The following is a 15,888-nucleotide window of genomic DNA, read 5'->3' as shown; positions in this document are numbered from 1 at the left end:
ACTCATGCGCATGGTGTCTGGCAGGGAAGTGGTTAATTACTCATTTGCACGTTATCTGGCAGGGAAGGGGTTAATAACGCACGTGCACGGTATCTGGCAGGGAAGGGGTTAATTACTCATGCGCGCGTATCTGGCAGGGAAGGTGTTAATTATCCACGTACATGGTATCTGACAGGGAAGGAGTTAATCACTAATGTGCAAGGTATAAGGCAGGGAAGGGGTTAATCACTCACGTGCAATGTATGTGGGAGGGAAGGGGTTAATTACACGTGTATGGTATTTGGCAGGGAACGGGTAAATTAAACATGTGCAGGGTATCTGGCAGGGAAGTGGTTAATTACTCATGAGCATGGTTTCTGGCAGGGAAGGAGTTAATTACTAATTTGCACGGTATCTAGCAGGGCAGGGGTTAATCACCCATGCACAATGTATCTGGGAGGGAAAGGGTTAATCACTCATGTACAATGTATCTGGGAGGGAAGGGGTTAATCACTCATGTACAATGTATCTGGAAGGGAAGGGGTTAATCATTACGTGGCGGGGGGTGGCGGGGGGTGGCGGGGGGTGGCGGGGGGGAATGAGATTGTCTCAGAACATCCACTAGATGGCGCCCTCATCTCAGGAATATCAATGTTACTTCTCACATAGGTGCAGTGTGCAGGAGGGGGAAGCATGTTTCTGGGAGAGAGAAGAACGGGAACAAGAGCTCATTCTCTGACACAGGAGGGGTGGGAGGCTCAGGGCAGGGAGAAGTACTTCTTCAAAAGGTAGTGGACTCGCGGACGCCGCACCCGGCAGAGGAGGTAGAAGCTAACGCAGTAAGGGAATGCTGGGGGCAGACACAGGGCTGTAAAAGGAGATTTTCATAGCGGATAGCGGGGTGGGGGGGGGGAGGGTTGGGGTGTCTCTTGTTTATATATGATATATACACATATATCCCTCTCACATTATAATCACTCATGTGCCCGGTATCTGGCATGGAAGGGGTTAATTACTCACGTACATGGTATCTGGCATGGAAAGGGTTAATCGCTCATGTGCACAGTATCTGGCATGGAAGGGGTTAAGGGCTCATGTGCACAGTATCTGGCATGGAAGGGGTTAATCGCTCATGTGCACAGTATCTGGCAGGGAAGGGGTTAACCGCTCATGTGCACCGTATCTGGCAGGGAAGGGGTTAATCGCTCATGTGCACAGTATCTGGCAGGGAAGGGGTTAATCACTAATGTGCACAGTATCTGGCAGGGAAGGGGTTAATCGCTCATGTGCACAGTATCTGGCAGGGAAGGGGTTAATCACTCATGTGCACAGTATCTGGCAGGGAAGGGGTTAATCGCTCATGTGCACGGTATCTAGCAGGGAAGGGGTTAATCGCTCATGTGCACGGTATCTAGCAGGGAAGGGGTTAATCGCTCATGTGCACGGTATCTGGCAGGGAAGGGGTTAATCGCTCATGTGCACGGTATCTGGCAGGGAAGGGGTTAATCGCTCATGTGCACGGTATCTGGCAGGGAAGGGGTTAATCATTCATGTGCACAGTATCGGGCAGGGAAGGGGTTAATCGCTCATGTGCACGGTATCTGGCAGGGAAGGGGTTAATCGCTCATGTGCACAGTATCTGGCAGGGAAGGGGTTAATTTGCATGTGCACAGTATCTGTCAGGGAAGGGGTTAATCGCTCATGTGCACAGTATCGGGCAGGGAAGGGGTTAATTCGCATGTGCACAATATCTGTCAGGGAAGGGGTTAATCGCTCATGTGCACAGTATCTGGCAGGGAAGGGGTTAATCGCTCATGTGCACGGTATCGGGCAGGGAAGGGGTTCATTGTCTCTGAACGTCCACTAGATGGAGCCGTCCACTCAGGAATATCTATTCCCTTTTCAGATACGCCAGGAAGTGAAGGGGGGGGATAGGGGGGAAGCATGTTTCTGAGGGAGAGAAGAACTGGAACAAGAGCTCACCGTTCTCTGACGCAGGAGGGGTGGGGAGGCAGTGGGGTAGTTACTTCTTCAAAGGGGTGGTGGACTCCTGGAATCGCTTCCCAGCAGAGGAGGTGGTGAATAATCCGGCACTGAGATTACTACTACATTTAGAAAGAAACGCCATCACTGGGACCGAGCATTTTATTCCACCTTCCCCCCTCCCCTCCTCCCCTCAAATATTTCTCTCCCTCGCGCGGAAGAGATCGGATCTTTAAAATGCAGTTGGCTATAAAAAAATAAATAAAGTGTTTCATTAAATTGGCGAGCTGGGGGGGTTTCTGGCGGCCGTGGTCTCCGTGGGACAAAGAGCGTCTTCAGAGAAGCGCTTTCAAGTGGAAACGCGTCCAAAATAACCGCGCGGGCGCCAGCAAAGTATACAGCGCGCGAGCTGAGTTTGTTTTCCCTCCTGCGATGTCGTCGCCCTGATCTCGCACTTTTACCGGTGAATTCCTGCGGTGCCGGTTTTTGACATAAAATGTGGCGTGTAAGAATATTGTAATGGGGGGGGGGGAAACGCGTGTGGCTGCATCGTAGGAATCCCCCGTCCACGGATCCCGCGCGTTCCGCGGCTTCGTGCAGGGACGCCGGGCGACGGTTTTGTTGTTTGTTTGCACTTTGGTCTTCTATTAGTCTGCGGTAACGAGGCGTTGCCCTCGCTTTGCGTCCCCGTGGATTCTAACCGCGTATATCTTCAAAGGACAATCGCGTGACGTTGAGCCGCGTTTTCCCCGGTAAAGAGCGTAGCGTTCATTATACCGGCCGTTAGTGATAACGACATGGAAACGAGGCGTTATCGTCATGTGGCACACCCACTAACGCCCGGTAAGGATACCGCGGGGACGTGATGCTACGTTAGTTAGGTCAGGGTGTGGGTGTAACCCCACAGTGAGGCGTTATCATCACATGACACACCCACTAACGCCCGGTAAGGATACCGCGGGGACGTGACGCTACGTTAGTTAGGTCAGAGTGTGGGTGTAACCCCACAGTGAGGCGTTATCGTCACGTGGCACACCCACTAACGCCCGGTAAGGATACCGCGGGGACGTGACGCTACGTTAGTTAGGTCAGAGTGTGGGTGTAACCCCACAGTGAGGCGTTATCATCACGTGGCACACCCACTAACGCCCGGTAAGGATACCGCGGGGACGTGACGCTACGTTAGTTAGGTTAGACCTAGCCGTGGCGTTACTCACACCCAGACCCTGATATAGCGCTGTTACAGGGTGTGGGTGTAACCCCGCAGCGAGGTGATATGACTAACGTAGCGTTATCTCCCCCTCTCCTCTCTTCCCCAGCGTGAGCAGAAACCCCTATTTCCCGGGGGGTTGGGGGGGGCTGGGCGGGAGTAACACTAAGACACACTTACCCTCCCGTGGCTCAATCAATGACTTGGTCAAAATGACTTAGACCCCTGCGCTGAAGCAGGGGGATATCCTTAAAACCGGACCCGAAGGGGGTTCTTGAGGGCTGCGGTCGTGAGCCACTGATTTGAGTGCATTTATAATAATTATGAAGTGGGCCACGGATGACCCCCATCCACGTAGGGCCTCCAGGTGAGCCACGGATCAACACATTTTGAGTGGTGACAATGCTACGGGTGTAGGTTATGTAAAGGCAGCGGTTACCATCTGCAGTCTTCAAGAAACCCCCTAACCGGTCCGGGCTTGTAAGGACATCCCTGCTTCAGCACAGATGCCTCAGTGATCCATTGGTGGGCCTTGGAAGCCACTGGTATAAGGGGAAATCGGCCTTGAGTCCATGAGTAATATTTTGGGGGGGACGAGGAGGGGGGGGCAGGGAACAGCACCGTGAACCCCCCAAAACGAAGCATTTGGGAAGTTAATACCCCGGTGTAATGAGGGGTTAGCAAAATCTCCTTTGTACCGGAATCCTCCCCAATTCTGCGCCCGGAAGACCTCAGGGTGGACCTTCTGGGACTGGCACACAGGTGCCCACTCTCACTTGGCTATTCATAGTCATGAGTGCTCATTAAATTGTTATTTTTGCTGAAGCGTTACTCTAATGATGTAACTGGTACCGGTGTCACAACATTGGGGAATTCGTGGCTGCGCTGGAGGAATAGTCTGCAGGGTTCTCATTGGTTCTGTTTAGAAGAGTCGGACCCGGTGACATAAGGGACGAGCTTTTTGTCCTAAAATATAAACAGCGCAAGATGTACCAAAACGGCGCGGTTTTCTGGCGCCTCCGGAAAGGGTGTCTTGTGACGTAGCACTGCTTAACAGACGTGGCCCTAAATTACCCTGGTAAACAAAAGCTTCCTCGCTGTTGTATTGTCAGTGTGCGCAACCCCGCCCTTCCCCGTTATCTTTTAGCCTGCGGTGCTTCCGCTGCAGCAAGGGGTTCTGGGTAATGACATGCAAATGAGCACGGTGTGACTCTTTTTGCTTCTTGCCCACTTTAACGTGGGATCGTCCAATAAGCTTCTGCGTGCTGCGTTAGGCTGCGTCCATAGAGGATGGAGCATGAGCGATTTCATGCACATGCAGGCGAGACGGGGCAGTGACGTCACGGCGCCGTGACGTTGACGCCGCTGTGCTGTGATTGGATGTTCTCAGCCGACGGCGCGCTGAAAAACAGCTCTGCCTGTCGACTGAAAAATCCAACTCCTCAGCACGCCTGCGGGCGCTCGCGTGAGCCCCCTCTCAAGGCATCCTCATTGAGGATGCAGGGTCTCAGCGCGGAGCGTCCGCACGCCTCAGCGCGGCCTGTCCTTCCACGGACGCAGCCTGACACCGCTTTCCCTGCACGGCCTGGGCTTACAGAGATGGAGGGTTATTGTCACTTTTGTTTTTAACCCACCATAACTTTTTTTTAGTGTCTGAGAGAGAAAGTGAGGGAGAGGGAGAGGGAGAGAGGGAGGGAGAGAGAGAGAGAGAGAGAGAGAGGAGGGGTGGGAGAGGAGAGAGGAAAAGGGGGCGAGGGAAAGAGAAATAGGGGGGGGAGAATGAGGAGAGAGAAAGTGAGGAGGAGGTAGGGAGAGAGAGGAGGGGTGGGAGGGGAGAGAGGAAAAGGGGGTGAATGAAAGAGAAATAGGGGGGGGGAGAATGAGGAGAGAGAAAGTGAGGAGGAGGTGGGGAGAGAGGAAAAGGGGGCAAAATGAAAGAGAAATATGGGGGGGGGGAGAATGAGGAGAGAGAAAGTGAGGTGGAGAGAGGAGGGGGAGAAAGGTAGAGGTGGAGGAGGGTGGGTGACAGAGGCTTATATACCTCCACCCTCCTTTATACAACAGGTGGATAAATACCTGAGAACATAAACTGAACACACCTGAAATACCTCGTTAATATGCTCATTCTAACTCATATTCAGCACACTTTGCCCCACTCCTGAAGGACAGATGACTCGAGTTGAGGGGAAGGGTCTCCCTTCCCCCGGCACTACAAATGCCTTCCGTACCCATCATACCCGTGAGGATTACCCATCGCGGGCGGCCAAACGAACTCCGCATCGGTAAGTCCGGAAGTAGGCGCCCCGATGTAGCGCTGGGGGATCACGGGAAACTGACGGATGGGCTGACAGCCGACGTCTGGTGGGAAGTCACTTGAGATGTCACAAGGCGGGGGGCCCGCGATGACATCATAGCCGATACGTTTCTTGACAACCCGGCACAATTTGTCGCTGCTTCTACGGCTGCCTTCAGCAATGACGCGACTTCTCCTCCTGGCAGCTTCACTTTCTGTGTTGACTAAGCTGTTTGCCTCAAAAGGAAAAGATTAAGAACTTTCCCCACCTCAACCCCTCCGGACAATGTAACTTTTCTTTTAAAAATCCTAAATTGCAAAGTTTTAGTATATACAGCGGGCGAGAAAAAGTTTGAGAACCCCCAATGATAATAACGGAAAATCCACTGTTTTCTTAAATATCCCATAGGGTTTATATGAACCAATTCCATGTCTTTTGAAACAAAATGATGTAGGAATTAGACAAACGATAGGTAATGAAGAGTCCGGGTGTGTGACAAGGTAAGTGAACCCCTGGCCTTATCAGCTAAATGAAAGGGGGGTAATTAGAATCAGGTGTTTAAATAATTAGATCTTCAGGGGTGAGTTTGGGAGGCCCCCACCCTATATGAAGACCCGAAACGTTGTGAGTTTGGTCTTCACCGTACAGGGGTGTGGAAACTCGTCATGCCACAAACCAAAAGAAATCTGAGGTCCTCGGGAAAAGCAGTTATTGATGCCCATCAGTCTGGAAAGGGTTACAAGACCATTTCTAAGGATTTGGGGCTTCACCATCCCCATGGAAATGCGGTGGCAGGACCTGAAGCGAGCTGCTGTCCATACAAGGAAGACCTCAAATGTCGCTGAGCTGAAGCAGTTCAGTAAGGAGGAATGGGCCAAAATTCCTTAAAACCCGATGTGAGACCGACCAGCAGGTACAGGACACGCGCAGTTGAAGTCATTGCTGCTCAAGGGGGCGCCACCAGGTACTGAATCTAAAGCAGGGGTTACCCAACGTTTTTTTTGGTTAAGGAACCCTATGTGACATACAGAGGAACCCCGACCCCCTCTTATAGCGCGTCTGAGATCAGATGCATTGTAAGGAACCCCGACCCTCTCTAATAGCGCGTCTGAGATCAGATGCATTGTAAGGAACCCCGACCCCCTCTAATAGCGCGTCTGAGATCAGACGCATTGTAAGGAACCCCGACCCTCTCTAATAGCGCGTCCTGAAATCAGATGCATTGTAAGGAACCCCAACCCTCTCTAATAGCGCGTCTGAGATCAGATGCATTGTAAGGAACCCCAACCCTCTCTAATAGCACGTCTGAGATCAGATACATTGTAAGGAACCCCAACCCTCTCTAATAGCGCGTCTGAGATCAGATGCATTGTAAGGAACCCCAACCCTCTCTAGTAGCGCGCCTGAGATCAGATGCATTGTAGGGAACCCCAACCCTCTCTAACAGCGCGTCTGTGATCAGATGCATTGTAAGGAACACCAACCCTCAGAAGTGAAAGGGGATGTGACTTTGTAAATGGTTGCTACGGAAACAAAAAATGCTTGTTACATTATAATACAATGTCATTCAGAGTCGTTTTAAAAAATAAAAAATAAACGCTACAAGCATTTTCTCACAGTACAGCACTGATTTATTAAAGAAAAAAAGAAAATCACGCGTAGGCTATTGCTTGGCCTGCAGCTTTAATTACACAGAGATAGAGAGCCGTCAGTGACATACTCTGTGCTGTTATGCAACGCACCTTGTTGTCAGTGTTTTGCGGGTGCTGTAAAGAACAAGATGTACCTGATGCATAATGAAACAAATAACAGGAGCAGGCTGCGTCCTCCTCGCGCTGGAATGTTGGGACGGTCCTGTTCTTGCAAGAAGAACTTTTGCCCTTTAACCTCCCCTCTCTCCGAGAAAGGACTGTGCCCCATAAGGATTCCGCACGGAGGGATTCCAGTGGAATTTTGGACACACACACCCCGTGCGTGTCATTACCCAGAATCCCCAGTGGAAGCATTGCATGCTGGGAGATAATCGGGAAAGGGCAGTGTTGTGGACCTGTCTGAGATGTGTGACTGGGCCTCACAACGGGGGGGGGGGGGGGGGTTCTTATTTCCTGTACACCCTACGCAAAAAATATGCTAGGTAAGGATCGCAGGTGATTGGCACGGCCTCGTTAATTCATTAATGCGTAGATAAAAGAGAAGGAAACGAGCACGACTCGAAAATAGGGGAGTTTCATTTTCTTTATAAATTCTCAGCATCAGATCAAGATCAAACGCATTGTAAGGAACCCCAACCCTCTCTAATAGCGCGTCTGAGATCAAACGCATTGTAAGGAACCCCGACCCTCTCTAATAGCGCGTCTGAGATCAAACGCATTGTAAGGAACCCCGACCCTCTCTAATAGCGCGTCTGAGATCAGATGCATTGTAAGGAACCCCGACCCTCTCTAATAGCGCGTCTGAGATCAGATGCATTGTAAGGAACCCCGACCCTCTCTAATAGCGCGTCTGAGATCAGATGCATTGTAAGGAACCCCGACCCTCTCTAATAGCGTGTCTGAGATCAGATGTATTGTAAGGAACCCCGACCCTCTCTAATAGCGCGTCTGAGATCAGATGCATTGTAAGGAACCCCGACCCTCTCTAATAGCGCGTCTGAGATCAGATGCACTGTAAGGAACCCCGACCCTCTCTAATTGCGCGTCTGAGATCAGATGCATTGTAAGGAACCCCAACCCTCTCTAATAGCGCGTCTGAGATCAGATGCATTGTAAGGATCCCCAACCCTCTCTAATAGCGCGTCTGAGATCAGGTGCAGTGTAAGGAACCCCGACCCTCTCTAATAGCGCGTCTGAGATCAGATGCATTGTAAGGAACCCCGACCCTCTCTAATAGCGCGTCTGAGATCAGATGCATTGTAAGGAACCCCAACCCTCTCTAATAGCGCGTCTGAGATCAGATGCATTGTAAGGAACCCCGACCCTCTCTAATAGCGCGTCTGAGATCAGATGCATTGTAAGGAACCCCAACCCTCTCTAATAGCGCGTCTGAGATCAGATGCATTGTAAGGAACCCCAACCCTCTCTAATAGCGCGTCTGAGATCAGATGCATTGTAAGGAGCCCCGACCCTCTCTAATAGCGCGTCTGAGATCAGATGCATTGTAAGGAACCCCAACCCTCTCTAATAGCGCTTCTGAGATCAAACGCATTGTAAGGAACCCCGACCCTCTCTAATAGCGCGTCTGAGATCAGACGCATTGTAAGGAACCCCGACCCTCTCTAATAGCGCGTCTGAGATCTGATGCATTGTAAGGAACCCCGACCTTCTCTAATAGCGCGTCTGAGATCAGATGCATTGTAAGGAACCCCAACCCTCTCTAATAGCGCGTCTGAGATCAGATGCATTGTAAGGAACCCCGAGCCTCTCTAATAGCGCGTCTGAGATCAGATGCAGTGTAAGGAACCCCGACCCTCTCTAATAGCGCGTCTGAGATCAGATGCATTGTAAGGAACCCCGACCCCCTCTAATAGCGCGTCTGAGATTAGATGCATTGTAAGGAACCCCAACCCTCTCTAATAGCGCGTCTGAGATCAGATGCATTGTAAGGAACCCCGAGCCTCTCTAATAGCGCGTCTGAGATCAGATGCAGTGTAAGGAACCCCGACCCTCTCTAATAGCGCGTCTGAGATCAGATGCATTGTAAGGAACCCCGACCCCCTCTAATAGCGCGTCTGAGATTAGATGCATTGTAAGGAACCCCAACCCTCTCTAATAGCCTTCCAACAGCCTGGACTCCTGGCTACTCTCCCACACCCGCAGTCTCTCCTACCAAGCATGGTGTCCAAGCCTTGCCATCTACTGCACTTATTCCCTCACCTGCTGCCTCTGCAACTCTCTCCAACATACCGCTTAGATTGCAAGCTCTGCGGGGCTTCCTGCTGTCTGATTTTTGTTTGTGCACTTATTGCATTGCAATCTCCTGTGCTGTCTTCTCTTTGTAAAGCGCCGAGTACACAGTTGGTGCGTTATCAATAAAGCCAAACATACACCCAACAACATATAATGAAAATGAGTACAAACCCACCAGAATCTCATCAGCACAGTTATTCTGTCTGTTTTTATTCTCTGTGCCTGGGATCGCCATGTGGCACTTATTAAAATGTTAAAAAAACAAACAAACTTGTTTTGCTCTGTTTTCCCCGTTTCCAAGAAGCGCTGCCCAGATTCCTCAGGAACTACTGTCTGCTATTTTGGGGGGTAGGACCTCGGGTACCGGTGGCGTGATGACGATGCTGTACATGCAGCAATCTTCCCCCTGTGAATGCCGTCATTGAAGAAGTTGGTTGGGTTTAGGTGCTATCTATACACGGTATTTAAACCAGCTCCTCGCTGGGGACGAGTAACTTCATGGTTTGGCTTTGTGCAAAGCTGGGGCCCCCTGTTCTACTGTATGTTGCTGTTCTGTCCCGAGCTGGCGGTGGCGAGTGAGCAGAGACGCGCAGCTTAACTCAATCGCATGTAAGGTGGAAACAGCTGTCTGTGGGTAGGGGTTGCAGGCTCTGCACTTCTTTAGCACCAGGCTGTGTCGTGCGGGCGGCCGAAGCTTACAGGGGGGGGGATCCCGCGTCACAACGGATAAGAAGCAAAAGGCGACGCACGCCGAGTGCTCGTTTGCGTGTCATTACCCAGAATCCCTGGCTGCAGTGTAAGCTAAGAGGTAATGGGGAAGGGCACGTTTGTACCCACCTTAACGTACTGGGGGGTGCCTTGCACACAGACGGCAGAAGAGATTTGGGCCTTAGAGAGCACAGTTTGGTCACTCACTGCGGGTGCTTCCAAAGTCACGCCCCACAATGCCTTGCTGCTGCGGCTAGCAAGCATTGCGGGAAGCTCCTGCTAAGGCGTAGTTTGGTGGACCTTCCTAACTGCGCAGCCCCCCCCCCCCCCCGCACGGGCTCAGGAAACCCGCGACACGGCCGCCATTACAAGCTGCGTCTTGGCGCAGCCCCTCACAGCACACCCCCCTGTGGGGAATGGCAGCCGATTTATAGGGTTTGGGATGGGGGATTTCTGCTCTACATGGAGCCCGCCTTCATTTGCGCGGGTTCGCTGGCGCGTCGGTGAACACAGCATTTGGCTGTAATTAGTGATGTAACACTAGGAGTACATATTCACGCCAGAACAGGAATGGCAGCTCAGGGAGGCAACGTCTCGCTCCAATAAAAAACAATTTGTTCTAACTCCTGTACTTTTTTTTTTTCTACGGCTCGTGTTTCTGGGCGGGGGGTGGGGGGGGTGAGTGGGTGTCGGCGCCGGGGGGAGGCCTAACTAGGAACCGGTCCAAAACAACCCACCCCCACGAAAATAACAAGCGCTGGTACAAATTGCGCCTCACCTGGCGCCCTGGTTTGTGACATTGCTTCATGCCTCGGGGGTTTTGAAAACATTGTATAAGGTGCAAATACCCCAGCGAGAGCCGGAATGCGCCATATCGGCGCGGGGCGCAGGAGGAGTGGCGCGCTGGTAATGCTGCAGCCTTGGAAGTGGGTGAATCTTTGGTTCATAAACCCCCCCCGGTGTCCTATCTCTCCCCGTGGGACCGTGGGCAAGTCACTTTGTCTCCACGTGCCGCAGGCTTAGGGTTGGCAGGCGGCTTCTCCGACAATACTGGACTGAAAGGTGCAAAGTGCTCGAGAGACACACACGCCTCTCTCGGCTCCATGCTGTTTCCTCCTCTCCTTGGCCTCACTCCATTTTATCTATAAAATGGATATGAGGGGGCAGTTACTGCGGTAAAATAGATATGAGGGGGCAGTTACAGAGGTAAAATAGATACGAGGAGCAGTTACTGAAGTAAAATAGATATGAGGGGACAGTTACTGAGGTAAAATTGATATGAGGGGCAGTTACTGATGAGGGGCAGTTACAGAGGTAAAATAGATATGAGGGGCAGTTACTGAAGTAAAATAGATATGAGGGGCAGTTACTGAGGTAAAATTGATATGAGGGGCAGTTACTGAGGTAAAATAGATATGAGGGGACAGTTACTGAGGTAAAATTGATATGAGGGGCAGTTACTGATGAGGGGCAGTTACAGAGGTAAAATAGATATGAGGGGCAGTTACTGAAGTAAAATAGATATGAGGGGCAGTTACTGAGGTAAAATTGATATGAGGGGCAGTTACTGAGGTAAAATAGATATGAGGGGACAGTTACTGAGGTAAAATGGATATGAGGGGCAGTTACTGAGGTAAAATAGATATGAGGGGGCAGTTACTGAGGTAAAATAGATACGAGGAGCAATTACTGAGGTAAAATAGATATGAGGGGACAGTTACTGAGGTAAAATAGATATGAGGGGCAGTTACTGAGGTAACATAGATATATCGGAGAATTACTGAGGTCACATAAATATGAGAGGTAATTACTGAGGGAAAATAGTTGTGAGGGGGCAATTACTGAGGTTAAATAGATATGAGGGGATCTTTGTTAGAAAAGCTGTATTCGCACACGGAGAATTATACGCTGCGTTATCTCCAGAATTCGACTGAATAAAGGTTCAGCCTGGGAAAACCCCGATATATCAAATATTATTTCCAGAGAAGTTTTACCTTAAAACAAATTACAACCATCGTGTATATATATAAATATATATATATATTTCTCATAACAGTTCAGATTATATCATTCTTTTTTTAAACGGGTAAACGGGAACGCTTGCTCCCGGTATGAAGTACCGTGTGATTACTAGTCTGACGTAATAATCTGCCATGCCTCCTAGTTTGCGTGTGCGTGTTGACATGGTTACGCCAGGTACAACTGAAGATGTCAACATCAGGAAAAAAATACACGTCTGGGTCAAAATGGCTGCCGTGTTAAAGGTTAAACCCAGACCTTCCCCCTGCCTGTCAAGATGGCGGCCCAGGTGTGGGCATAGTATTTTATTGGGGCTAAAATGGCTGATACTGTGTGCTCTGTAGCAGTGTTTCCCCTATGTATATATAATGTAAGGTATTCAAGTGACACCTCTGTGTACTTAACCAGCCGGCCCACGAAGGAAACTGGGCCCTGCCCCAACTGAGGCAATTCCCAGTGGTCAGTTTGAATTTCTCTCTCTCCTTCAACACTGTCACCTCCCATGGCCCTGATTGGCTCTCTCGATCTCTTGCTCACCAATGTGCCGTCAGCCAATCAACTCTCTCGATATCATGCTCACCAATGTGCCGTCAGCCAATCAACTCTCTCCATATCACGCTCACCAATGTGCCGCCAGCCAAAAAACTCTCTCGATATTGATCTTACCAATGTGCTGTCAACCAACCAACTCTCTCCATGTCACTCTCATCAGCGTGCCGTCAGCCAATCAACTCTCTCGATATCATGCTCAGCAACGTGCCATCAGCTAATCAACTCTCTCGATGTCGTGTTCACCAACGTGCCATCAGCCAATCAACTCTCTCGATGTGGTGCTCAGCAACGTGCCATCAGCCAATCAACTCTCTCGATGTCGTGTTCACCAACGTGCCATCAGCCAATCAACTCTCTCGATATCATGCTCAGCAACGTGCCATCAGCCAATCAACTCTCTCGATGTCGTGTTCACCAACGTGCCATCAGCCAATCAACTCTCTCGATATTGCGCTCGCCGATGTGCCCGTTAGCCAAACAGCTCTCTCGCTATCTATCTTCCCAATGTCCGTCCGACCACACACGTTGTGCCTCGACTTGTAATTTAGGGAACTATTGGTATTTCCTGCCTTTTATTCATTCATCATGACTCGTAAACCGAAATATGTTTTGCTCCATTCCCTTGTCTTTCTGATGACTTGACGCCTTTAGGGCGCGTTATTTTTATCTGATGAGACAACCAACACATCAATATCCGTGAAACGTTCTTGGCAGCCCACCTGCGCTTGTGAAACAGTGCGAGCTTTCACCGTGAGCGACAGTTACTGCTCCCGAAATATTCCAGGCATTTTTATTCCAAGGGCTGCCTCGCGTTCAGTCTAGATATCATTTATTTTCCAACAGCGTGTGTATGTGGCTATCTGAGTCAGTATGTCTGCGTGTGTATTTATACTTAATACAGAGAATTAGGATACGATGTGTGTGTCAGACGTACAGGCGTATGATAGGAAACAGTATCTCTGCCCCGGAGAGACTGACCCCAAATCAGTGAGACCGTCCCCAAGCCAGTGAGACTGTCCCCAAGTCAGTGAGACTGTCCCCAAGTCAGTGAGACTGTCCCCAAGCCAGTGAGACTGTCCCCAAGTCAGTGAGACTGTCCCCAAGTCCCCAAGTCAGTGAGACTGTCCCCAAGTCAGTGAGACTGTCCCCAAATCAATGAGACTGACCCCAAAATCAGCGAGACTGTCCCCAAATTAATGAGACTGACCCTGACCATAAATCAGTGAGACCGACCCCGAAATCAGTGAGATATTGGGTTCCTGAAATGACCATTATTCGTTTATTTCAAGTGATTTTGGGTAACAATAGTGAGTCTGAGATATATTTATCGAAGGAAATCCCCTTTATTATGTTGTTCTCTTGTTTTTAATATTTCTTTGTAACTCTTTCCTGTTTGTGACCATTTGTTGCCAGTGTTCCCAGCAGTTTGAGCTGCGAGCTGTAACAATAGACAGTGTTACCTTAGTAATATGACTGCGAGTATAGCGCGCGCGTCGGCTCCTTGCGCTCTGTCGCGAGCGCGCCTCCACTATAATCAATGCCTAAGGCTACACTGCAGCTGCTGAGTTACGCTGACTGAAGGAATGATTTGAAACGGAAAGGCGGCCATTTAGTGAACCCCCGGAAGCCGGATTTTGCCGATCGATCACGGGAGAACCAATCGATCGGCAGCTTCAGTAATTAATTTTCAATAAAGGTCATTAAAGGCGACGTATATTAAAACAAAAAAAAAATCTTTTTTTTTTTAAAACTACTTGGGTTGCGTCTTTAACCCATTCAACACTGTCTTTGGTCTAACATGGGACCGACCCTTTAACCCATTACGCTTGTCACTAGACAATTTTAGTACTATATATGGTACTCACTCTTTAACCCATTACACACGCCAGTGAATAGGCCCCATTGCACCTACGTGGGACTGACACACTAAATATGCCACTTTAGGGACCGAGTCTTTAACCCTTCAAATATGTCACTGCCCGTTTGGCCCCGTGTGGGACTGACCTTTTAAAGCTAAAACACACAGTCTGGGCATTTTTGGCACAGCCAATGGCATTTTGTCCTTAATAGACACGACGGCTACATGGTCTCTTGTTCAGTTTTGCCCAGGGATAAAATTCTCCGACCCGCCGTTTATCCCCCCCTCACTTCGGAGCACAACAATACAACGACCATTCATCTGGCGCCCTATTTATAGCCGGCGGACCCCCATGGAAAACTGAATCGAACCAGTGTCCTGCGCGTGACGCGCCGTCCAGCGCTGTCTAGGCTCGAGCTGCGAAACCAGGCCGGCTCAATGCTTCCATTGTGCCCCTGCTGTCTTTGGGAAGAATATGCTTATTCAGAGGTGTCCTCCGCAGGGTGGATGTCGGGGGGGAAACGGTCTGAGAAAAGGGGTCGTCTGTGGACAGCTCGAGGAAGTGTCAAGCGATGAAGAAATAAACTGTACATCTACTGTACCATCCATCATTCCCAGTGCTACGGGCATGAACCCATGCCAAGTGGGCAACGTCATGCCATTGGATGCCTTTGCTGTGTTACTGTTGGGTTTTTGATGGTGTCTGTTGATGCAGCTCAACCCCGCTATAACGCGATCCGTTACAACGCGGATCCGCTTATATCGCGGTGCACGCGTGGCTCCCAATTTATAGTATGTATGAATACTTTACCACACGGTTATTGGCGTCTTAAATACTTTGTTGTACAATGCATACAATGTTACATTATTTCTAACGCGATTCGCTTATAACGTGGTGTGATTCTTTGGACCCCAAGCGCAGCGTTATAAGGGGGTTGAGCTGTACAATGTCGCTCAATACTGCAGTCCCACCAAGCAAGCGACATATGTCGAAGCTGCGTTACAGTGAAACCACATTTGGCGCACCTAACCACATGTCTACCGTCTAAAAAACGCGTCCAACTTAACTCCCTTGCCATCATGAGTGGGTAATCCCAATGTATTCATGATTCATCGCAGCCCTGTATCTTATTTATTCATTTATTTATAAAAATGTGCTCCCGGGAAGTAATATATTGAGAGTTACCGCTCGTTTTCAGGTTTGTCCTGGGCACAGAGGGATGATGGCAGATACATGGTTACAAATACACGGTTACATTAAGTGAGGCGGGTTATACATTATATACAAGACGTTGCATGCACAGTAAGAGATAATATATATTATAGGCGTATGTAGAAGTTACAGATAATATATGTTATAGGCGTATGTAACAGTTATAG

General features: G+C 49.7%; 1 protein-coding gene across 1 annotated transcript in view; it reads left to right on the top strand.

The window, feature by feature from the left end:
- Nucleotides 1-5,283: 5,283 nt before the first annotated feature.
- LOC142475009 (serine/threonine-protein kinase 17A-like) overlaps nt 5,284-15,888 on the top strand; it is a 70,190-nt gene continuing 59,585 nt past the window's right edge. The window contains exon 1 of the mRNA XM_075581106.1: nt 5,284-5,454. The gene's annotated coding sequence lies outside the window, so the exon portion shown is untranslated. The remainder of the gene's footprint in view (nt 5,455-15,888) is intronic.

This window comes from Ascaphus truei, unplaced genomic scaffold, assembly GCF_040206685.1.
Source record: "Ascaphus truei isolate aAscTru1 unplaced genomic scaffold, aAscTru1.hap1 HAP1_SCAFFOLD_1052, whole genome shotgun sequence".
In the NCBI taxonomy this organism is placed as follows: domain Eukaryota; kingdom Metazoa; phylum Chordata; class Amphibia; order Anura; family Ascaphidae; genus Ascaphus; species Ascaphus truei.
Note: the sequence above shows the minus strand (reverse complement) of the source record. Positions and strands in the feature narration are given on the sequence as shown.